We start from the raw sequence: 25,946 nt of genomic DNA, 5'->3' as shown, positions 1-25,946 counted from the left end.
GTGAGTCCCACTGATCTCCACAACCCAGTTCCAGACGGGCTCCCGTCGGCCGAGAGTCCGCACTGGGAGCACCCATTGGTGAGATTTACTCACAGTGTAGGCCCAAACCATTATTCCCAAGGTAGGGAATATTCAGCAGGGAAATGTGGAGCGGGTGATAATTGATGAATTAAATGATCCTTCATTCAGTTTTACTTGGTCTGGCATAAGAACATATGAAATAGGAGGAGTAGGTCATCTGGCCCTCAAGCCTGCTCCGCCATTTAATGGTGGTATTGTATTATTTTTATTCACAGATGTGTGTTTAATATTTTTGAGTTGGGATATTAATTTATGGCATTTTATGACTATTATATCTATCCACGTACACAACATATAGCTGGGTGTAATTCCTCTGGTCTCGATGGGCAGTGATATTGTCCGTGTGTTCAGGGAGATGTGAACTGGTTGCTGCTTCTATTTGAATATATTGACCATATCTCATGGTGTCAGCACCTGACTAATGAACTCCACTGGGCAAGCCACATTGTTCACATGCCTGACACAAGACTCCCAAAGCAAGTGCTCTGCTCGGAACTCCTTCACGGCAAACAAGCCCAAGGTGGACGGACGAAACATTTCAAGGACACCCTCAAAGCGTCCTTGATGAAATGCAACATTACCATCGACACCTGGGAGTCCCTGGCCAAAGACCGCCCTCAGTGGAGGAAGTGCATCCGGGAGGACGTTGAGCACCTCGAGTCTCGTTGCTAAGAGCATGCAGAAATCAAGCTCAGGTAGCAGAAGGAGCGTGCGGCAAACCAGCGCCACCCACCCTTTCCCTCAACCACTGTCTGTCCCACCTGTGACAGAGATTGTGGTTCTCGTATTGGACTCACTGTTAGAGTAGAAGCAAGTTTTCCTCGATTCTAACGGACTGCCTGCGATGATAAAGAATGAGCACTTTAGGGGGTGAGGACATTTCCCACTGTCCCACTGATAACATAATGTAGAATGAATTGTGTACCTTCACAGTCAGGGGATACATAACATTGATTTGTTTCATTATCTTTAGGTGTTTTACAATCTCAAAACACCATAAATATATCATTGGTAGAATTAGCTGATGTTTTACAATCACAATTCTCCACTTGTGCGTGTGCAGACACACGCTCATGCACGTTAACTCTCAGCATCCTTTCCTCTCCCCACTGTGGAAATGCAAGCGATTCAGTCTCGGATAAGGAATTTCTCCAAACAGGTGTTGAAGTTATTCTCTGGCATTAATTTGTGAGGAGTTAGGAAATGAGCAACAGGGTTTTGGATGAGTGCAAGTTTACGGAGGCTGTAAGAAGGGAGGCCGGCCAGGAGAATGATGGAATATTCAAGTCTAGAGGTAGCAAAGGATGAGATAAGGTTTTCAGCAATAGATGGTTCACCTGCTGTTGTTCCTCAGTCTGGAACCCCTGTTCACATCCAGCTGTGGACCTTTCTCTATGACTCCATCATTTACCCGAGATCTAATTATGCGAGACAGAAAATTAGATAAATATTGATAAAGTGACGTGGATTGGGACTCCCTCTGACCTTTTTCCCCAGTCCATCCCCAGGACCAGTGTTTATCTGAGTCAATGGGACTCTCTCTGACCTTTCTCCCCAGTCTATCCCCAGGACCAGTGTGTATCTGAGACAATAGGACTCTCTCTGACCTTTCTCCCCAGTCTAACCCCAGGACCAGTGTTTATCTGAGTCAATGGGACTCTCTCTGACCTTTCTCCCCAGTCTATTCCCAGGACCAGTGTTTATCTGAGTCAATGGGACTCTCTCTGACCTTTCTCCCCAGTCTATCCCCCGGACCAATGTGTATCAGAGTCAATGAGACTCTCTCTGATCTTTCTCCCCAGACTCCCAGGACCAGTGTTTATCTGAGTCAATGAGACTCTCTCTGATCTTTCTCCCCAGACTCCCAGGACCAGTGTGTATCTGAGTCAATGGGACTCTCTCTGACCTTTCTCCCCAGTCTATCCCCAGGACCAGTGTTTATCTGAGTCAATGGGACTCTCTCTGACCTTTCTCCCCAGTCTATCCCCAGGACCAGTGTGTATCTGAGTCAATGGGACTCTCTGACCTTTCTCCCCAGTCCCCCAGGACCAGTGTGTATCTGAGTCAATGGGACTCTCTCTGACCTTTCTCCCCAGTCTATCCCCAGGACCAATGTGTATCTGAGTCAATGGGACTCTCTCTGACCTTTCTCCCCAGTCTATCCCCCGGACCAATGTGTATCAGAGTCAATGAGACTCTCTCTGATCTTTCTCCCCAGACTCCCCGGACCAGTGTGTATCTGAGTCAATGGGACTCTCTCAGACCTTTCTCCCCAGTCTATCCCCAGGACCAGAGTGTATCTGAGTCAATGGGACTCTCTCTGATCTTTCTTCCCAGTCTATCCCCAGGACCAGTGTGTATCGGTGTCAATGGGACTCTCTGACCTTTCTCCCCAGTCTATCCCCAGGACCAGTGTTTATCTGAGTCAATGGGACTCATTCTGAACTTACTCCCCAGTCTATCCCCAGGATCAGTGTTTATCTGAGTCAATGGGACTCTCTCTGATCTTTCTCCCCAGTCTATCCCCAGGACCAGTGTGTATCTGAGACAATGGGACTCTCTCTGACCTTTCTCCCCAGTCCCCCAGTACCAGTGTGTATCTGAGTCAATGGGACTCTCTCTGACCTTTCTCCCCAGTCTATCCCCAGGACCAGTGTTTATCTGAGTCAATGGGACTCATTCTGACCTTTCTCCCCAGTCTATCCCCAGGACCAGTGTTTATCTGAGTCAATGGGACTCATTCTGACCTTTCTCCCCATTCTATCCCCAGGACCAGTGTGTATCTGAGTCAATGGTACTCTCTGAACTTTCTCCCCAGTCTATCCCCAGGACCAGTGTTTATCTGAGTCAATGGGACTCTCTCTGACCTTTCGCCATTGTCCATCCCCAGGACCAGTCTGTATCTGAATCCATGGGACTCTCTCTTACCTTTCGCCCGTATCGATGGATGAAAGTTCTTTGAATCGATAGTTTTCTCTGTTTGGTGCTATCAAAATCCTGGGCTCGTTCACCTGGTGTTGTTCCTCAGTCTACAATCCCTGTTAGGTCCACAGCTGGAATTTTCTCAAGCACTCCTACATTCACCGGGATATCTAATCAGGACAGAAAATGAGAACAATATTATCGGGGTGAAATAGAGTGCGATGTTAACCTACCTTGTAGTTACTGGTCGAAACAAAACATTCAAGTAAAAATAATTCCATATTCCGCGATTAGAGACTCCTCATATACTGGACGTGCATTTTCCAGGAGTAGGTCACATATTGAAGTTGGAAACATAGAAAATAGGTGCAGGAGCAGGCCATTCAGCCGTACTAGCCTGCACCGCCATTCAATAAGATCATGGCTGATCATTCAAAATCAGTATCCCATCCCTGCCTTCTCTCCATACCCCTTGATCCCTTGAGCCCTAAAGGCCACATCTAATTCCCTTTTGAATATATTTAGTGAACTGGCCTCAACAACTTTCTGTGGTAGAGAATTCCACAGGTTCACCACTCTCTGAGTGAAGATGTTTCTCTTCATCTCGGTCCTAACTGGCTTACCCCTTATCCTTAGACTATGTCCCCTGGTTCTGGACTTCCCCAACATCGGGAACATTCTTCCTGAATCTACCCTGTCCAATCCCATCAGAATTGTTTATGTTTCTATGAGATCGCCTCTCATTCTTCAAAATTCCAGTGAGGATAAGCCTAGCCGATCCAGTCTTTCCTCATATTTCAATCCTGCCATCCCCGGACTCAGTTTGATGAACCTTCGTTGCACTCCCTCAATAGCAAGAATGTCCTTCCTCAGATTAGGAGAGTAAAATTGCACACAATATTCCAGGTGTGGCTTCACCAAGGCCCTGTACAACTGCAGTAAGACTGTCCTGCTCCTATACTCAAATCCTCTCGCTATGAAGGCCAGCATGCTTTCTCCGCTATCTACAATCACTGCCCATTCCTTTATATTCCTGGCTGAAGCCCATCCAGGACACACCCGCCCCGTCTCCACCTGTCTGTCTGTCCCTCGTGTTTTGCTTTCTCTCAGTGACACCTCAGGCAAAGAGAGAGCTGAGAGACTATATATTCAGCTCAGACACTCAGCAACTTCCCTGGAGCGTTGGCCAGCTTTAATGACATTGATTAACATGGGCTTTCTCCCTCCCACTGTCTGGGGCTCTCTCTGTGTCCGGAGAGACAACAATGGACATTCAATTCGCTCTCAATTCCTGTCTGAGAGAGGGACAGCCCACCGTGTGTGAGGTCAGGGCCCCGCCCACACAGCCCCTGAGCCCAGCAGCGGGAATGCTGCAATGTGAGAGAATAAAGAGAGAAGGTGCTGGGAACAGTCAGCCTGAGAGCTCAGGTAGTGTGTGTGGGGGGAGAGAGAGAGAATGGAGCTGAAGGAAGATCATTGTCATTGGCCTGACATTCAGGGTCACGGGGCTTTACCTGCTGCTGGGGACAGTGCAGCTGAAAGATTGAGTGACAATATACAGCAGTGTTTCCAGCCACAACATGTTAATGCAGTAACTGGGGAAAACCAGAGATTGGATCTGGTGTTTAATAGTGAGCCTGACCTCGGATCAGGCCTCCGTGTGGGGAACATCTGGGCAACACTGATCACATTATACCTTCCCGATTGGCCGGGAGAACCAAAGGGACTGAGAACCTGCGACACGGACCGCATTTCAGTGCAATCTTCTCCAAACTGGCAGAGGACTGTAACAGGTAAATTGGTCAACCCTCCTCGGTGGTGATGTGACCGATGTTGGATATCAATGGAAAGGTTTTAAAAACAAGTTTAAAAATGTGGTAAACAAACGTGGTCAAAATTAAAAGACAGAAATATGGTAAGAAAAAGCCGAGGTGGCAGACTGGCTCTGTACAAAGATGTAAACAGAAAAGTTTCCATAAATTAAATAATTTTACCGTAAATAAATAGGGTGAATACAAGGAACAACTAAAGAAAACGAAGGCTGCTATTTGATCAGCAAAAAGGCTCTGGGAATAAAAGGATTGTATTCAACTGGCCGTCATGGGCAGAGCTTTTTCAGTTATGTGGAGAGTCCGAGAACTATCAAAGTCTATATTGATCCACTGAAGGGTATTCAAGGACAGGTTACACAGGACTCACTGAGTATGGCGGGAATATTAGTGAGTACTGTGCATCAGTCTTCACCCTTTAACATCATGCTCAAATATTAGAATTTAATAATGATACTAGTTTTTTCAGTAACATTAACTTAGATAAACATGTTGTTTTAGAAAACATTCAGAACTTAAAAAGAGATAGAGCAGCAGGGCCGGAGTATATACATCTGAGGGTCCTCCGGGAGATGGGACATGTGCTGTGTGAGCATCCTCCGGGAGATGGGACATGTGCTGTGTGAGGGTCCACGGGGAGATGGGACACGTGCTGTGTGAGCCCCTCCGGGAGATGGGACATGTGCTGTGTGAACCCCTCTGGGAGATGGAAGATGGGACATGTGCTGTGTGATGGTCCTCCGGGAGATGGGGACATGTGCTGTGTGAGGGTTATCCGCGAGATGGGACACGTGCTGTGAAAACCCCTCCGGGAGATGGGACTTGTGTTGTGCGAGCCCCTGACATGTACGTTTAATAGCTCATTCTGAAATAGTTCCGACAGATTGGAAGGAGTCTAATGAAGTCCCCATTTTAATAAAAATGTGACAAGGCAGACCCGGGTTACCAGAGGCCATAAGGTTAACATCAGTAATAGGTAAGATGCTTGAAAGAATCATAACGGATGCAATATATGAATACTTGGATAGGGAGGGACATATTAGGAACTACACAACCCATTATAAAGAGTTCATGTCTCCATACTCTAATTGCACTTTTTGAAGAAGTTACAAAGTTGGTGGATGAGGGAAGCCCAGTAGACATTGTCTGCTTCGATTTCCAAAACCCTTTTGACAAGGTGCCACACAAGAGGCTTCTCTATAAGATAGGAGCCTCTGGTGGTGATAATATATTGAGCTGCATACAGAACTGGCCGGCAGGATGTAGGTAAAGAGCAGTTATAGATGGATTTGGATCTGTTTGGTACCGGTCACCAGTGGTGTCCAGCAGGGATCAGTGTTGGGACCATTTCATTTTACTATTTGTATTTATGATCTGGATTTTGGGGTTGGGGGCACAATTTGCAAATTTTGAAATGATACCAAGATCTGTGCGAGTGCTCGAACTGTAGAAGAGGCTCGTCTGATTCAGGCAGATCTTAATGTGTTGGGACACTGGCCTCATGACTGGAAAATGATGTATAACTTAGATAAGTTCAGTGTTATGCATGTGGGCAGGGCAAATGCTCAACATGCATACACCCTCCAGGGAAAGGCATTAAAGATGGTGGAGAGAGAACGAGATTTAGACATTCTAGTGAATACATCCTTAAAGGTACACGAGCAATGCAGTGTACTGACAGTTAGAGCAAATAAGGTGTTGGGGTGTATCCATAGGACAATTCAGTATAAGACGAGGAGTACTGTTTTGTCCTTATACAAGACCTTAGTCAGGCCACACTTGGAATACTGTGTCCAGTTTTGGTCTCCTATCATGGTGGGTGATATTGAGGTTCTGGAAAGGGCCACCAGACTAATTCCAAGTCTAAAGCATCTTAGTAACCAAGATAGGTTAAAAGAGTTGGGACTCTTTACCTTAGAGTAGTGCAGAATTAGGGCAATATGATTGAGGTTTATAAGATAATGAAGGTGAAAGAGATTGTTCCAGCTGACTGTTTGTTTATGTCAATTAAATAGGTTAGGCAGCACCAGGGGACACAAATTTCAGTTGTATAAGGATAGATCTAGGTTAGACATCAGGAGGTGGTTCTTTTCCCAGAGAACAGTAGACCTCTGGAACAAGCTGCCCTCTCATGTGGTGGATGCAGACTCATTGAATTCCTTCAAGTAAAAGCTGGATTTGTTTCTGGCTGCGGCGGAGATTAACACTTACAGAAGGTAGGTACTGCAGGGAGTTTAATGGCCAGAGTGATCTCCTGGACTAGTTTCCATCACTTAGATGCCTTGGAGAGGAATTTCCCAGATTTATTTTCCCAAATTGTCCTCGTTTTTTTTTAAATCTGTATTTTTGCCTCTCCCAGGAGATCACATGGATTCGGGTGGAGTGGAGTGTATACGCTGTGACATATCGCAATTGTGTGGGACAGGCTTGATGGACCGATGGTCTTTACCTGTCCGTCAATTTTCGTATGTATTAAAATGCTTCATCTACACTGTCCCATCGAACACTACCAGAGCAGGTACAGCACGGCTTAGATACAGAATAAATCTCAGGCCCCGAATTAGAGCCCACAGGCCCCGTGCTGACAGGCACGGGGGAGCAGGGTCACGGGCCGCCTTCTTGCACAGGGCGGGATCAGGGCGCATGTGCGGCCATCTTGGTTCAGGAACTGAGAGTGGGCGGGGCTTCAGGGTCTCTGTTCCCAACTGGGTCCCAGTGCCCGGGAGATGGAGCATCCTGGGCAACACACTTTTCATCATCATAGAATCAGAGACTGGTTACAACATGGAAGGAGGCCATTTGGCCCATCGAGCCTATGCCGGCTATCTGCAAGAGCTTCTACGAATCCCACTCGATCTACTCTGTCCAGACCCCTCATGATTTTGAGCACCTCTGTCAAATCTCCTCTCAATCTTCTCTGTTCTGAGAACAACCCCAACTTCTGCAGACTATCCACGTAACTGAAGTTCCTCATCCCTGGAATCATACTCGTAAATCTTTTCTGCACGCTCTCAAAAAGCCTTTGTATACTTACTAAAATGTGGAAGCCAGAATTGCTCCAGTTCAGTCAACAAGCTCCCTGCTGGAGTGGAACTAAACTACAGAACCAGTGGGAACCTTTTCAACCTTCATCGTCTACAGGCCAGGTCCAAGACCACCCCAATCTCTGTCGTTGAGCTACCGTACGCGGACAATACCTGTGTCTGCGCACATATAGAGGCTGAACTTCAAGTCATAGTCAACGTATTTAGTGAAGCGTACAAAAGCATGGGCCTTACACTAAACATCTGTAAGTCTGAGGTCCTCCACCAGCCTGTCCTCGCCAAATAGCACTCCCCACTCCACCCACCCCCCCACCCTGCAGTCATCAAAATCCATGGCGCGGCCCTGGAAAACGTGGACCATTTGCCATACCTCGGGAACCTGTTATCAACAAGAGCAGACATTGACGACAAGATTCAACACCGCCTCCAGTGCAGCCTTCGGCCGTTTGAGGAAAAGAGTGTTTGAAGACCACGCCCTCAAATCTACCACTAAGCTCATGGTCTACAGGCTGTAGTAATACCCACCCTCAGAGACATGGACTATGTACAGTAGACACCTCAAATTGCTGGAGAAATAACACCAACGAGGTCTCCGCAAGATCCTACAAATTCCCTGGGAGGACAGATGCACCAACGTTAGCGTCATCGACCAGGCCAACATCCCCAGCATTGAAGCACGGACCACATTTGATCATCTCCACTGCACAGGCCACATTGTTCACATGCCAGACACGAGATACCCAAAGCAAGCACTCTACTCAGAACTTCTTCACAGCAAGCGAGCCAAAGGTGTGGCAGAGGAAATGTTACAGGGACACCCTCAAAACCTCCCTGATAAAGTACAACATCCCCACTGACACCTGGATGTCCCTGGCTAAAAATCGCCCTAAGTGGAGGAAGTTCTTCTGGGAGGGCGCTGAGCACCTCGAGTCTCATCGCCGAGAGCATGCAGAAATCAACCGTAGGCATCAGAAAGAGCGTGCGGCAAACCTGTCCCACCCATCCCTTCCCTCAACGACTATCTATCCCACCTGTGACCGGGACTGTAGCTTCGTATTGGACTGTTCAGCCACCTAAGGACTCATTTTTAGAGTGGAAGCAAGTCTTCCGCAATCTGAGGGACTGCCTATGATGATGATGAACCAGAATTGGACACAACAGTCCAGTTGAGGCCGAACCAGAGTTTTACGTGGGTTCAACATAATATCCACACTCCTGTACTCTATGCCTCTATTCATGAAGCCTAGGATCCCGTAAGTCGTTGTAACCACTTTCTCAACCTGTGCTGCCACCTTCAGTGATTGGTGTACACATACTCCTGGGTCTCTCTGTTCACGCCCCCCTTTACAATTGTACCCTTTAGTTTATATTTCCTCTCCTCTTTCTTCCTACCAAAATGTATCATTTTTGAACTTTTCCACGTTAAGTTTGATCTGCCACGTTTGCCCATTCCACCAGCATGTCTGTGTCTTTCTGAAGTCTATCACTACCTCCTCACTGTTCACTGTACTTCCAAGTTTTGTGTGAGCTGTAGATTTGGAAATTGTGCCCTGTACACCCAAGTCTAGCTCATTAATATAGATCAAAAAAAGCAGTGGCCCCAATACCGACCTCTGGGGAACACCACTTCCTCCAGTCTGAAAAACAACCATTCACCACTACTCTGTGTGTATCACTTAGCCACATTCAATCCATGCTCCCACTGTCCCCGTTATTCCATGGGCTTCGATTTTGCTGGTGTTGGTAACACGCCCGGGATCAGTAAACACAAAACCCAGTCTGTTAATCACTTTCAGCTACTGGACTTAGCATGTGTCCCACAGCATCTCTTCTACCTTCAATATGTGAATAGAGCATCACGCCTGCAAACCTGGTTTAAGTTCATATCCACTCAGCAAATCTATTTAAGAAAAGCCTGTAGGCCGATGAGACACTGTTAAGGTGCCAGTGTGTTGCTGGTTTGATTGGCATTTTGCCTGTAATGGACTCTGTATTTTGGTCTCCGTATTTAAGGAAGGATATATCTGCATTGGTGGTAGTTCAGAGAAGGTTCACTCGGTTGATTCCGGAGATTAGGGGGTTGACTTATGAAGATAGCTTGAGTAGGTTGGGCCTAAACACATTGGAGTTCAGAAGAATGAGATGTGATCTTATTAAAATATAAGATAATGAGGGGGCTTGATAGGTGGATGTAGAGAGGATATTTCCAGTTAAACGGGAAACTAAAACTTGGGGACATCGTCTTAGAATAAGGGGCCACCCAATTAAAACTGATAAGAGAAATTTCTTCTCTGAGGGTTATAAATCTGTGGAATTCTCTGCCAAGGAGAGGTGTGGAGGCTGGGTCTTTGAATATATTTAAGGTGGAAATAGACAGATTTTGAGCGATAAGTGAGTAAAGGATTATGGGGAGTGGGCAGGGAAGTGGAACGGAGTCCATGATCAGATCAGACATGATCTTATTGAATGGTGGAGCAGGCCCGAGGGGCCAAATGGCCTACTCCGGCTCCTTTTTCTTATGTTCTAACTGAACATTTCTCCCAGCGTAACCTTGTCTGTAATTAAATATGTGTCTTTTAATAAGCCTCAGGTCCTTGCTCATGTCTGCTGCAGATTCCAGAGTTGATTCCCGAGTTGAGGGGTTTGACTTATGGTTGAGTAGGTTGAGGAGGTTGGATTAAACATATTGGAGTTCAGAAGAATGAGATCTAAGTGTGGCCCTGAAGGTCAGTGTCCAGGCTGAAATTCTGAGCCCCCTGTAAGATCCTCCCCACAGAATGTCCTTTCTCAGCTCCAGTCAGGTGATGCTAAACACTCAGGTGAGAAAGACAAAAATCCACAGCAATGTGTTGAAAGCAAAACTAATGTATGTGTCTAGATCCCAAATATTAAACTCCAGTCGATTTCAGGAGTTATTAACATCAGCGTTACAGGATTTATAAACCCCAACTGTCAGAATGAACACGATTCAGTCCGGGATGTGAATAATAGCAGAATCCAACCCCTGCGGTCACTTGTGAACTCGCTGATGTCTCAGCAGGTTGCCTGACAGAGAGAATCCCTTGTCACACTCAGAGCAGGTGAATGGCCTCTCCCCACTGTGAACTAGCTGGTGTGTTAGCAGGTTGGTTGAGGTAATGTATCCCTTCCCGCATTCAGAGCAGCTGAACGGCCTCTCCCCGGTGTGAACTCGCTGGTGTCTCATCAGTTGCTCTTTGCTTTTAAAACTCTTCTCACAGTCAGAACATTTACAAGGTCTCTACTCATTATGAACTCGCTGGTGTCTCAGCAGGCTGGATGATGCAGTGAATCCCTTCCCACAGTCAGAGCAGGTGAACGGTCTCCCCCCACTGTGAACTCGCTGGTGTTTCAGCAGGTGGGATAACTGAGTGAATCCCTTCCCACAGTCGGAGCAGGTGAACGGCCTCTCCCCAGTGTGAACTCGCTGGTGTGTCAGCAAGTGGGATGATAGAAGGAATCCCTTCCCACAGTCGGAGCAGGTGAACGGTCTCTCCCCAGTGTGAACTCGCTGGTGTATCAGCAAGTGGGATGATAGAAGGAATCCCTTCCCACAGTCGGAGCAGGTGAACGGCCTCTCCCCAGTGTGAACTCACTGGTGTATCAGCAGGCTGGATGATGTAGTGAATCCCTTCCCACAGTCGGAGCAGGTGAATGACCTCTCCCCAGTGTGAACTCGCTGGTGTGTCAGTATGTTGGATAAGTGAGTGAATCCCTTCCCACACTCGGAGCAGGTGAATGGACTCTCCCCAGTGTGAACTCGCCGATGTGTTTCCAGCTGGGATGGGTAGTTGAAAAGTTTCCCACAATCCCCACATTTACACGGTTTCTCCCCAGTGTGACTGCACTTGTGTCTCTCCAGTTTGGATGATCGGCTGAAGCCTTGTCCACACACAGAGCACGTGTACCGTTTCTCCCCACTGTGAACGGTGCCTTCTGCTTCCATGGGCAGAATACCAAAGGGCAATAAACGTTAGTGGGAGTTGTGTACAGACTTCCAAACAGTAGTAGTGATGTTGGGGAGGGCATCAAACATGAAATTAGGGGTGCGTGCAATAAAGGTGCAGCAGTTATAATGGGTGACTTTAATATGCACATAGATTGGGTTAACCAAACTGGAAGCAATACGGTGGAGGAGGATTTCCTGGAGTGCATAAGGGATGGTTTTTTAGACCAATATGTCGAGGAACCAATTAGGGGGGAGGCCATCTTAGACTGGGTGTTGTGTAATGAGAGAGTATTAATTAGCAATCTCATTGTGCGAGGCCCCTTGGGGAAGAGTGACCATAATATGGTGGAATTCTGCATTAGGATGGAGAATGAAACAGTTAATTCAGAGACCATGGTCCAGAACTTAAAGAAGGGGAACTTTGAAGGTATGAGGCGTGACTTGACAAGGATAGATTGGCGAATGATACTGAAGGGGTTGACTGTGGATGGGCAATGGCAGACATTTAGAGACCGCATGGATGAACTACAACAATTGCACATTCCTGTCTGTCGTAAAAATAAAAAAGGGAAGGTGGCTCAACCGTGGCTATCAAGGGAAATCAGACATAGCATTAAAGCCAAGGAAGTGGCATACAAATTGGCCAGAAATAGCAGCGAACCCGGGGACTGGGAGAAATTTAGAACTCAGCAGAGGAGGACAAAGGGTTTGATTAGGGCAGGGAAAATGGAGTACGAGAAGAAGCTTGCAGGGAACATTAAGACGGATTGCAAAAGTTTCTATAGATATGTAAAGAGAAAAAGGTTAGTAAAGACAAACGTAGGTCCCCTGCAGTCAGAATCAGGGGAAGTCATAACGGGGAACAAAGAAATGGCGGACCAATTGAACAAGTACTTTGGTTCGGTATTCACAGAGGAGGACACAAACAACTTTCCGGATACAAAAGGGGTCAGAGGGTCTCGTAAGGAGGAGGAACTGAGGGAAATCCTTATTAGTCGGGAAATTGTGTTGGGGAAATTGATGGGATTGAAGGCCGATAAATCCCCAGGGCCTGATGGACTGCATCCCAGAGTACTTAAGGAGGTGGCCTTGGAAATAGCGGATGCATTGACAATCATTTTCCAACATTCCATTGACTCTGGATCAGTTCCTATCGAGTGGAGGTAGCCAATGTAATCCCACTTTTTAAAAAAGGAGGGAGATAGAAAACAGGGAATTACAGACCGGTCAGCCTGACATCGGTAGTGGGTAAAATGATGGAATCAATTATTAAGGATATCATAGCAGTGCATTTGGAAAGAGGTAATATGATAGGTCCAAGTCAGCATGGATTTGTGAAAGGGAAATCATACTTGACAAATCTTCTGGAATTTTTTGAGGATGTTTCCAGTAGAGTGGACAAGGGAGAACCAGTTGATGTGGTGTATTTGGACTTTCAGAAGGCTTTCGACAAGGTCCCACACAAGAGATTAATGTGCAAAGTTAAAGCACATGGGATTGGGGGTAGTGTGCTGACATGGATTGAGAACTGGTTGTCAGACAGGAAGCAAAGAGTAGGAGTAAATGGGGACTTTTCAGAATGGCAGGCAGTGACTAGTGGGGTACCGCAAGGTTCTGTGCTGGGGCCCCAGCTGTTTACACTGTACATTAATGATTTAGACGAGGGGATTAAATGTAGTATCTCCAAATTTGCGGATGACACTAAGTTGGGTGGCAGTGTGAGCTGCGAGGAGGATGCTGTGACGCTGCAGAGTGACTTGGATAGGTTAGGTGAGTGGGCAAATGCATGGCAGATGAAGTATAATGTGGATGAATGTGAGGTTATCCACTTTGGTGGTAAAAACAGAGAGACAGACTATTATCTGAATGGTGACAGATTAGGAAAAGGGGAGGTGCAAAGAGACCTGGGTGTCATGGTACATCAGTCATTGAAGGTTGGCATGCAGGTACAGCAGGCGGTTAAGAAAGCAAATGGCATGTTGGTCTTCATAGCGAGGGGATTTGAGTACAAGGGCAGGGAGGTGTTGCTACAATTGTACAGGGCCTTGGTGAGGCCACACCTGGAGTATTGTGTACAGTTTTGGTCTCCTAACCTGAGGAAGGACATTCTTGCTATTGAGGGAGTGCAGCGAAGGTTCACCAGACTGATTCCCGGGATGGCGGGACTGACCTATCAAGAAAGACTGGATCAACTGGGCTTGTATTCACTGGAGTTCAGAAGAATGAGAGGGGACATCATAGAAACGTTTAAAATTCTGACGGGGTTAGACAGGTTAGATGCAGGAAGAATTTTCCCAATGTTGGGGAAGTCCAGAACCAGGGGACACAGTCTAAGGATAAGGGATAAGCCATTTAGGACCGAGATGAGGAGGAACTTCTTCACCCAGAGAGTGGTGAACCTGTGGAATTCTCTACCACAGAAAGTTGTTGAGGCCAATTCACTAAATATATTCAAAAAGGAGTTCCATGAAGTCCTTACTACTAGGGAAATCAAGGGGTATGGTGAGAAAGCAGGAATGGGGTACTGAAGTTACATGTTCAGCCATGAACTCATTGAATAGCGGTGCAGGCTAGAAGGGCCGAATGGCCTGCTCCTGCACCTATTTTCTATGTTTCTATGGTCAAAAGCTGATGATATTCCAGTCCCGATGTACCGAGTGACTGTCAGATCTTGAGGTGATGTTTGGTTTGAGCTTCCAGTCTACAAATCCTCCCCTTTTAACACCGTGTAAAGTGAATTTCAAACAGGAAAAGTGAGTGAGAGAGAGAACCCACAAAAACACAAAGGCAGGTTGTGAAATTGAGCTTAATGAGTCTGGTCATTTGTGGGGCCGGCACCAGAAAAAAGTGACCATGAAAGCTGCCGGATTGTCGTAAAAACACATCTGGGTCACTGTTGTCCTTCAGGGAATGGAACCCACCTCCCTCGACAGGCCCACATGGGAAATTGTTGTTCCCACTGGGCCCAGAGGTACTGGGGGTGAAACCTAGCAGCTTCTCCCCGCTCTCCATCTAGCTCAAACTGATGTAACAAACAGACCCACACAGGAGGCCAGTGAGTGACTTCCACATCCAGCGCCCCCTGATACAGAGCGGCTGGGAATTGCTGGGCCTGCTGTCTAAATGTAAGTTGTTGTTTTCCTGTTGTGGTGGAGGTGCTGCCCCCGGGGTTGCTGCTGCTGGGGCCAGTGGCTCTGACTGAGGGCCTGAGAGCCACACTCGGTGTTGCCCGGGGACCGAGAGCCACACTCGGTGTTGCCCGGAGACTGAGAGCCGCACTCGCTGTTGCCCGGGGACCGAGAGCCACACTCGGTGTTGCCCGGGGACCGAGAGCCACACTCGGTGTTGTCCGGGGACTGGGAGCCGCACTCGGTCTTGCCCGGGGGCTGAGAGCCACACTCGGTGTTGCCCGGGGACTGAGAGCCACACTCGGTGTTGCCCGGGGACTGAGAGCCGCACTCGGTGTTGCCCGGGGACTGAGAGCCACACTCGGTGTTGCCCGGGGTCTGAGAGCCACACTCCGTGTTGCCCGGGGACTGAGAGCCGCACTCGGTGTTGCCCGGGGACTGAGAGCCGCACTCGGTGTTGCCCGGGGACTGAGAGTCACACTCGGTGTTGCTCGGGGACCGAGACCCGCACTCGGTGTTGCCCGGGGACCGAGAGCCACACTTGGTGTTGCCCGGGGACCGAGACCCGCACTCGGTGTTGCCCGGGGACCGAGACCCGCACTCGGTGTTGCCCGGGGACCGAGAGCCACACGCGTTGTTGCCCAGGGATTGAGAGCCACACTCGGTGTTGCCCGGCGACTGAGAGCCAAACTCGGTGTTGCGCGGGGACTGAGAGCCTCACTCGGTGTTGCCCGGGGACTGAGAGCCACACTCGGTGTTGCCCGGGGACTGTGAGCCACACTCGGTGTTGACCGGGGACTGAGAGTCACACTCGGTGTTGACCGGGGACTGAGAGCCACACTCGGTGTTGCCCGGGGAAAATGAGCCACACTCGGTGTTGTCCGGGGACTGAGAGCCACACTCGGTGTTGCCCGGGGACTGAGAGCCGCACTCGGTGTTGACCGGGGACTGAGAGTCACACTCGGTGCTGCCCGGGGACTGAGAGCCACACTCGGTGTTGCCCGGGGACTGAGAGCCGCACTCGGTGTTGCCCGGGGACTGAGAGCCGCACTCGGTGTTGCCCGGGGACTGAGAGCCGCACTCGGTGTTGCCCGGGGACTGAGAGCCACACTCGGTGTTGCCCGGGGACCGAGAGCCACACGCGTTGTTGCCCAGGGATTGAGAGCCAAACTCGGTGTTGCCCGGGGGCTGAGAGCCAAACACGGTGTTGCCCGGGGACTGGGAGCCACACTCGGTGTTGACCGGGGACTGAGAGTCACACTCGGTGTTGACCGGGGACTTAGAGCCGCACTCGGTGTTGCCCGGGGACCGAGAGCCACACTCGGTGTTGCCCGGGGGCTGAGAGCCAAACACGGTGTTGCCCGGGGACTGGGAGCCACACTCGGTGTTGCCCGGGGACCGAGAGCCTCACTCGGTGTTGCCCGGGGACTGAGAGCCACACTAGGTGTTGCCCGGGGACTGAGAGCCACACTCGGTGTTGCCCGGGGACTGAGAGCCACACTCGGTTTTGCCTGGAGACCGAGAGCCACACTCGGTGTTGCCCGGGGAACGAGAGCCACACTCGGTGTTGCCCGGGAACTGAGAGTCACACTTGGTGTTGACCGGGGACTTAGAGCCGCACTCGGTGTTGCCCGGGGACTGAGAGCCACACTCGGTGTTGCCCGGAGACTGAGAGCCACACTCGGCGTTGCCCGGGGACTGAGAGCCACACTCGGTGTTGCCCGGGGACTGAGAGCCGCACTCGCTGTTGCCCGGAGACTGAGAGCCACACTCGGCGTTGCCAGGGGACTGAGAGCCACACTTGGCGTTGCCCGGGGACTGAGAGCCACACTCGGTGTTGCCCGGGGACTGAGAGCCACACTCGGTGTTGCCCGGGGACTGAGAGCCACACTCGGTGTTGCCCGGGGACTGAGAGCCACACTCGGTGTTGCCCGGGGACTGAGAGCCACACTCGGTGTTGCCCGGGGACTGAGAGCCACACTCGGTGTTGCCCAGGGACTGAGAGCCACACTCGGTGTTGACCGGGGACTGAGAGCCACACTCGGTGTTGCCCGGGGACTGAGAGCCACACTCGGTGTTGCCCGGGGACTGAGAGCCACACTCGGTGTTGCCAGGGGACTGAGAGCCACACTTGGCGTTGCCCGGGGACTGAGAGCCACACTCGGTGTTGCCCGGGGACTGAGAGCCACACTCGGTGTTGCCCGGGGACTGAGAGCCACACTCGGTGTTGACCGGGGACTGAGAGCCACACTCGGTGTTGCCCGGGGACTGAGAGCCACACTCGGTGTTGCCCGGGGACTGAGAACCGCACTCAGTTAAAAAGGAGGCAGACAAAAAGCAGGAAACTATAGACCAGTTAGCCTAACATCTGTGGTTGGGAAAATGTTGAAGAGTTCATTCTTAAAGAAGCATTAGCACGACATTTGGAAAAGCATAATTCGGTCAGGCAGTCAGCATGGATTTATGAAGGGGAAGTTAAGTTTGACAAATTTGCTGGAAGTCTTTGAGCATGTAATGAACAGGGTGGATAAAGTGAGTGTGGTGTATATGGATTTCCGGAAGGCATTTGACAAGGTGCCACATAAAAGGTTACTGCACAAGATAAAAGTTCACGGGATGGGGGTAATATATTAGCATGGATAGAGGATTGTCTAACTAACAGACAACAAAGATTCGGGATAAATGTTAATTCTTGGGTTGGCAATCAGTAAATAGTGGGGTGCCGCAGGGATCAGTGCTGGGACCCCAACTATTTACAATCTATATTAACGACTTGGAAGAAGGGACTGACTGTAACGTAGCCAAGTTTTCTGGCGATATAAAGATGGGAGGAAAAGCAATGTGTGAGGAGGACACAAATAATCTGTAAAAGGACACAGATAGACTAAGTGAGTGGGCAAAAATTTGGCAGATGGAGTATAATGTTGGGAAGTGTGAGGTCATGCACTATGGCAAAAAAAAAATCAAAGAGCAAGTTATTATTTAAATGGAGAAAGATTACAAAGTGCTGCAGTACGGCGGGACTTGGGGGTACTTGTGTATGAAACACAAAAGGATAGTATGCAGGTACAGCAAGTGATCAGGAAGGTCAACTGAATCTTGGCCTTTATTGCAAATGGAATGGAGTATAAAAGCAGGGAAGTCTTGCTACAGTTATACAAGTTATTGGTGAGGCCACACCTGGAGTACTGCGTGCAGTTTTGGTTTCTATATTTATGAAAGGATATACTTGCTTTGGAGGAAGTTGAGAGAAGGTTCACTCGGTTGATTCCGGAGATGAGGGGTTGACTTATGAGAAAAGGTTGAGGAGGTTGGGCCTCTACTCATTGAATTCAGAAGAATGAATGAGAGGTGATTTATCAAAACGTATAAGATAATGAGGCAGCTTGACAAGGTGGTAGCAGAGAGGATGTTTTCACTGATCGGGGAGAATAGAACTAGGGGGAATAATCTTGGAATAAGGGGCCCCCATTTAAAACTGAGGTGAGGAGGAATTTTTACTCAGAGGGTTGTAATGCTGTGGATTTCGCTGCCTCAGAGAGCTGTGGAAGCTGGGACATTGAATATATTTAAGACAGAGATAGACATTGTCTTAACCGATAAGGGAATAAGGGGTTATGGGGAGCGGGCAGGGAAGAGGACCTGGGTCCATGATTGGATCAGCCATGATCATATTAAATGCTGGAACAGGCTCGGGGGGCCGTATGGCTACTCCTGCCCCTATTTCTTCTGTTCTTATTTTCTTATATAGTGGGTGCCTGGTGTGGGAGTGTGGATTTGACTCTGTATCTGTCCATCTCTGGTATGTGGATGAGGGTTTTACTCTGCATGTTAGTTTCTGATACGAGAGGTGGATTTTATCCTGTCCCTGTCAATTTCTGGTAATTGCCTGTGGGTTTCATTCTGTATCAAAAAGGGCCACATTACAACATAATTCTTCAAGGACAAAGATTGTTAAAAAAACAAGCCTGAAGGCTCTGAGTCTCAAAGCGAGGATCATTCGTAATAAGGTGGACGAATTAACTGCACAGATAGCTGTTAACGGATATGATGTAATTGGGATTACTGAGACATGGCTCCAGGGTAACCAAGGCTGGGAACATAACATCCAGGGGAATTCAATATTCAGAAAGGATAGCCAGAAAGGAAAAGGAGGTGGGGTAGTGTTAATGGTTAAAGAGGAGGTTAATGCAATAGTAAGGAAGGACATTGGCTGGGATGATGTGGAACCTATATGGGTCGAGCTGCGAAACACCAAAGGGCAGAAAACGTTAGTTGGGGTTGTGTACAGACCACCAAACAGTAGTAGGGAGGTTGGGGATGGCATCAAACAGGAAATTAGGGATGCGTGCAATAAGGATAATGCAGTTATCATGGGTGACCTTAACCTAGATATTGATTGGGCTAACCAAACTTGTAGCAATACTGTGGAGGAGGATTTTCTGGAGTGTATAAGGGATGGTTTTCTAGACCAATATGTCGAGGAACCAACTGGAGAGCAGGCCATCCTAGACTGGGTCTTGTGCAACGAGAGAGGATTAATTAGCAATCTGGTCATGCGTGGCCCCTTGGGGAAGAGTGACCATAATATGGTAGAATTCTTCATCATGCTGGAGAGTGACACTGTTAACTCAGAGACTAGGGTCCTGAACTTAAAGGAAACTTCAATGGTATGAGACGTGATTTGGCTAGGATTATCTGACGAATGATACTTAAAAGGTTGACGGTGGATAGGCAATGGCAGACATTTAAAGATCACATGGATGAATTACAACTATTGTACATCCCTGTCTGGCATAAAAATAAAACCGAAAAGGTGGCTCAACCGTGGCTAACAAGGAAAATTAGGGACAGTGTTCAATCCAAGGAAGAGGCATATAAATTGGCCAGAAAACACAGCAAACCTGAGGACTGGGAGAAATTTAGAATTCAGCAGAGGAGGACTAAGGGTCTAATTAGGAGGTGGAAAATAGACTATGAGAGTAAGCTTGCAGGGAACATTAAAAACTGACTGCAAAAGCTTCAAGAGGTATGTGAAGAGAAAAAGATTAACGAAGACAAACGTGGTCCCTTGCAGTCAGAATCAGGTGAATTCATAATAGGGAACAAGGAAATGGCAGACCAATTGAACAAATACTTTGGTTCTGTCTTCACTAAGGAAGACACGAATAACCTCCCGAGGATCTAGCGGGAAGGAGGAACTGAGGGAAATCCTTATTAGTCAGGAAATGTTTGCAGGGAAACTGATGGGACTGAAGGCCGATAAATCCCCAGGGTCTGATAGTCTGAGTAGTTAAAGAAGTGGCCCTAGAAATAGTAGATGCATTAGTGGTCATTTTCCAGAATTCCATGGACTATGGATCAGTATCTATAGATTGGAGGGTAGCAAATGTAACCCCACTTTTTAAACAAAAGGAGGGGGAGAGAAAACAGGGAATTATAGACCTGTTAGCCTGACATCGGTGGTGGGGAAAATGCTGAAATCAATTATTAAAGATGTAATAGCAGATCATTTGGAAAGCAGTGACAGGATTGGTCCATGTCAGCTTGGATTTATGAAAGGGAAATCATGCTTGACAAATCTTCTAGAGTTTTTTGAGGATGTAACTAGTAGAGTGGATAAGGGAGAATCAGTGGATGTGATGTATTTGGAATTTCAAAAAACTTTTGACAAGGTCCCACACAAGAGATTAGCGTGCAAAATTAAAGCACATGGTATTGGGGGTAATGTATTGACGTGGATAGAGAACCGGTTGGCAGACAGGAAGCAAAGAGTAGGAATAAACAGGTCTTTTTCAGAATGGCAGGCAGTGACTAGTGCGGTGCCGCAAGGTTCAGTGCTGGGATCCCATATATTTACAATATATATTAATGATTTAGATGATGGAATAGAAGGTAATATCTCCAAGTTTGCAGATGATACTAAGCTGGGTGGCAGTGTGAGCTGTGAGTAGGATGCTCAGAGGCTGCAGGGTGACTTGGACAGCTTAGGTGAATGGGCAAATGCATGGCAGATGCAGTATAATGTGGATAAATTGAGGTTATCCACTTTGGTGGCAAAAACAGGAAGGCAGATTATTATCTGAATGGTGACAGATTAGTAAAATGGGAGGTGCAAAGAGATCTGGGTGTCATGGTACATCAGTCACTGAAGGTAGGCATGCAGTAAAGAAAACAACTGGCATTCTGGCCTTCATAGCAAGAGGATTTGAGTATAGGAGTAGGGAAGTCTTACTACAGTTGTACAGGGCCTTGGTGAGACCACACCTTGAGTACTGTGTGCAGGTTTGATGTCTTAATCTGAGCAAGGACATTCTTGCTATTGAGGGAGTGCAGCGAAAGTTCACCAGACTGATTCCCGGGATGGCAGGTCTGACATATGACGAAAGACTGGATCGGCTAGGCTAACACTCACTGGAATTTAGAAGAATGAGAGGGGATCTCATAGAAACATATAAAACTATGACAGGACTGGACAGGTTAGATGCAGGAGAATGTTCTCGATGTTGCGGAAGTCCAGAATCAGGGGTCACAGTCTCAGGATAAGGGGTAAGCCATATCGGACTGAAATGAGGAGAAACTTTTTCACCCAGAGAGTGGTAAACCTGTGCAATTCTCTACCACAGAAAGTTGTGGAGCCCAGTTCGTTGGATATATTCAAGAGGGAGTTAGATGAGGTCTTTACGGCTAAGGGGATCAGGGGGTATGGAAAGAAAGCGGGAGTGGGGTACTGAAGCTGCATGATCAGCCATGAGCATATTGAATGGCGGTGCAGGCTCGAAGGGCTGAATGGCCTGCTCCTGCACCTATTTTCTATGTTTCTATATTTCTTTCCATTCCTGGTGTGTGAGTGTGTGTTCTGTGCTGTATCTGTCCATCTCTGTTATGTGAATGTGAGCTCTACTCCATACCCGGCATTCTCCAGTATGTTGGTATTGTTTTACTGTGTACCACCAATTCCTGATAGAGTATTGGTTTTGCTTTCCAACTGTCAATTTGTGTTATGGAGGTGAGTTTTATGCTGAATCTGTCGGTCCTGGTAATTGAATCTGAGTTTTACTCTGTATCGAGCTGCCTCTGGTATGTGAGTGTGGGCCTTTCTCTGTATCTCTCCATTTCTGTTATAGGAGCCTGGGTTTTATTCTGTACCCGTCAAGCTCTGATATGTGATTGTGGGCCTTACTCTATACCTGCCAGTTTCTGTTTAATTTTGAGTGGACTTTCCTTTGTACCTGTCAGTTTCTGGAATGAAAGAGAGTTCTTTACCCTGTACCTGTCAATTCCTGGTTCCTGAGTATGGGCATGTCACTGTATGTCAATTTATGTTATGGGAATATGGATTTTAACATGTGAGCCTCTGATATGTGAGTGTGGGTTTTATACTGTATCTCTCAGTCTCTGATATGCAAGTGTGTGTATTTTTCTGTAACTGTCAGGTTTTGGTGTGTGTTGAGGTTTAATCTGTGCCTCTCAGTTTCTGCGATGGTAGTCTGGGTTTAATCTGTATTTGCCAGTCTCTGGTATGTGAACGTGATAATCAATTTAACTTTTTAAACCTGTATTTCTCTGATATGTTAGTGAAGATTTTGCCTTCCACGTGTCATTTTTTCAGATGTGTGTGTGTGGGTTTTACTCTGCCCCGATCAGTTTCTGCGATGTAAGTAACAATTTTACTTACTGTCTTTCAGTTTTCCGACATGTGCACATGGGATTTACACTTTACCTGTCACTCTCTGGTATGTAAGTGCCGATTTTATTCTGTTACTGTCACTTTCATATATGTGGGTGTGTGTTGTATACTGTATCTGTCAGTCTGTGGTACGGGAATGTAGGTTGTATTCTGCACCTGTCATCTTCTGGTATGTTCGGCGGGTTAAATACTGAATCCGTCAGATTCTGAAACATGAATATGGCTTTTGCTCTGTACCCGTCAGCTTCTGATATGCGAGTGTGGTTTATACTTTCTGTTTGACATTTTTTCTGATAGATGATTGTCTTTTATTCTCTACCTGCCAGTTTCTGGCAAGTGAGTGTGTGTGTTTAATGTACCTGTCAGTGGGATCTGTTTCAATGGTGAAACAGCATCTGATTCTACTGCTCCATGTGGCTGTAAGATTCACAATGTAACTCTGTCACTTCGGATCACTGTGGGACTGACAGCTTCTGCTGTCTGTGACAATAGGATTGAGGCCAGTTCTGTGTGTCTGTGCACTCTGAGTGATAATCTACTTACTGTGTGTGAGAAGGAGCTGCCTGCACTGTTCCTTGTATTCTGGGTGGAGGAAAGATCTAATTTGTTCTGGCTGGTTGAAGAATTTTGCTGTGAGAATAATAATACGAGAACATTATTAGTTCTAAGATATGGATTCGGGGGACAATACGATGTATCTGAGGGAGTGACAATGTAGCTCGCGATCATCAGCAACACGGTTTTGGGGAACTCAGTTCACCGAAATATAACGCGTCTTTAAAATATCTTCTCCCACTCTCCTCTCCTGGTACCTGCAATAGATGCACTTTGTGAAATTCCTCACATCCTCACTGTCAGACTGTGTTTCCACTGCTCACTGCCCAAGAACAGACACGGTGAGATTGGAACTGAATCAGGAACATTCACTACTGATTTGGGGAAAGAAAGCAGCAATGATTTGAAACTGCGAGGTGATTTACTTTCTCTGTTACCTTACACTGTCCACACACAGCCCGAGAATGGCCTCCCCCTTCCCCCACTCACACCATGTCCCGGAACGAGTTCCTGCTCCACTCTGCCTCTTACACACAGCCCCCGAGGGAACTAAACCAGGAACGTTCACTCCTGGTGTGGAGAGAGAAAGCAGCAGGTTATAAATAGCGGATTCTGATCATTCTGTCTCCCTTACCCTGGACACACACTGTCCACACACAGCCCGAGAATGGCCTCTCCCTTCCCCCACTCACACCACACACTGACACTGGTTCTTGCTCCACTCTGCCCCTTACACACAGCCCCCGACTCCCCCTGAACTCCCCCCGGACTCAATGCCGATCTCTGAGCCCATCTGCGGACACACTCCCAAAGCGCTGCGCTGCTGTAAGGAGGCTGCTGCTCGCTGCCTTACCCCGGGGCCGCGGTGCCTCCATTCCCGGCTGTTTTAAACCATCTTCTTCTGCTCACTGAGTGAATGGTGATCCCAGGCAGGGCTGGGGCAGGGGAGGGTGCATGTGCTATTCTGCTCACTGGGAATGACACAGGGGGTGGGGTGAACCGCGCATGCGCAGCTCTCTGTATTAATTCAATCTGTAAAATCCAATTTACTTTTATCAGAATCTGAGCAAAGGAACTCAGCTGTTACTTTACCAAGATGGCCGCGCATGCGCTTTGCTGCTCGCTGAACCAAGATGGCGGAGGACTGACCCTGCCTTCCTGTACAAAGATGGCCGCCGTTACCATGGGCTTGTGACCGGGAGAAAGCCTCGAGGCTGCAGCCGCCGATATTCCGGTTATTATTCCGGGCTTCCGGCGGGCACCGGTTGTTTATGAAGCCTCCCCGGCTCCCCGCTGGTCCATTACTCACCTCCGCCCCGCTGAAAATGGAGCTGTTTTGCGGAACAGATGTTCACCATGTCCTTTCCGCCATTACACGCACCGCGCATGCTCCAAACACAGCTCGGTCTCGCACCTGCGCACTGGGCCCCTGTAGTCTGGGCTCGGCACATTCTCCGTCGCGGGGAATGCTGGGTAAATAGGAATGGAACGTCATGACTGGGACAGGATTTACTGGGCCCCCATTGGGCACTGAACATGGTCATTCTGGCCCTCGGTCATTGTTCCTGCTGCTCTGTATAACCCTGTCCCTGAGCTGGACAGTAATGTTCTGTCTCAGGATTGTTTCAAACACCCTGTGTCCAATATTGGATTTCTCCAGAAAAATAGACTCATTAATGTTCCCGTCCCTTCCATTTTGGGCCTTTTCTTACTCTAGATTGTTTCACTTCTCACGTAATTCATCTTTTGCCACATCAAATCCCAAACTTGTTTCATTTGAGTATACGGCTTGTGGGTGTCATGGACTGAATCGGCGTGTCTCACTTTACACTCATTTGACGTTCCTTTCAACCAACCCTTGAAAGAACTAAAGGCTTAAGACTGTAAATCTGTTATTTTCTGTATTGTTTAACGATTGTTGGATGCGGTTAATAGATCTCCACACATACTGCATGTGATCAACATTGAAATGTTCTAATCTTTGTAATTGTCTTTGCTAATTTTGATGGGTTAGTTGATTATAATTACTTGTTACTAACATACCTTGCAGTAATGTTTGCATCAACATAATTGTTTAAATACTTCCTTTATAAGCTCTTTATCTTCCCCACTGACCTTTGTTACCTCTTGTGGGGGAATCCAGAACTAGGTCGCATAGTCTGAGAATAAGAGGCCGCCCATTTAAAACCGAAATGAGGAGGAATTTCTTCTCTCAGAGAGTCGTGAATCTTTGAAATTCTCTGCCCCAGAGTGCAATGGAGGCTGGATATTGAATATATCTCATTTTGAGGGACCGCATATGAGGGATATTTAAGTTGCAGATGTACTAATTTTTGTAAGATAGGGGAGTCAAGGGTTATGGGGAGAGGGCAGGGAAGTGGAATTGAAGCCAAGATCATATAAGCCATGAACTTATTGAATTTTCTTATGTTCTTAGCCTTGGTTAGGGAATGGGTTTAGATGTAGGTTTAGCAGTTAGTGGGTGTGGTTTATGGTTATTTTTTAGGACTGGGATTAGTGATTGGGATAGTCAGTAGGATATTCGGCTTAGGATATAGTGATTAACTTAGAAAGCACTTTTGGCAATATAAGTGTCACTGGACGTGCCATTTTCCATTTCATGTTTTTAACCTCACACAGACAAGTCACTAAACAGCCTCACAATGTGTTCACTCAAGGAATCTTCTTTCCTGTGCAAGCCTCATTTCCTCTGTTCTTTCACATCTCTAC

At 47.6% G+C, this 25,946-nt stretch overlaps 1 long non-coding RNA gene across 2 annotated transcripts in view; it reads right to left on the bottom strand.

Moving 5' to 3' along the window:
* LOC139249394 (uncharacterized) overlaps positions 1–24,609 on the bottom strand; it is a 35,532-nt gene extending 10,923 nt beyond the window's left edge. The window contains exons 1-4 of one of the 2 annotated variants that reach the window (XR_011591166.1): positions 24,526–24,609; positions 23,205–23,291; positions 3,010–3,173; positions 1,419–1,499 (exon numbers count right to left, since the gene is read on the bottom strand). This is a non-coding gene — a long non-coding RNA (uncharacterized lncRNA). The remainder of the gene's footprint in view (positions 1–1,418; positions 1,500–3,009; positions 3,174–23,204; positions 23,292–24,525) is intronic. The other variant, XR_011591165.1, reaches the window with a different exon arrangement.
* Between the last annotated feature and the right edge of the window lie 1,337 nt (positions 24,610–25,946).

Source organism: Pristiophorus japonicus, unplaced genomic scaffold (genome assembly GCF_044704955.1).
Source record: "Pristiophorus japonicus isolate sPriJap1 unplaced genomic scaffold, sPriJap1.hap1 HAP1_SCAFFOLD_312, whole genome shotgun sequence".
NCBI classification, from domain to species: Eukaryota; Metazoa; Chordata; class Chondrichthyes; family Pristiophoridae; genus Pristiophorus; species Pristiophorus japonicus.
Note: the sequence above shows the minus strand (reverse complement) of the source record. Positions and strands in the feature narration are given on the sequence as shown.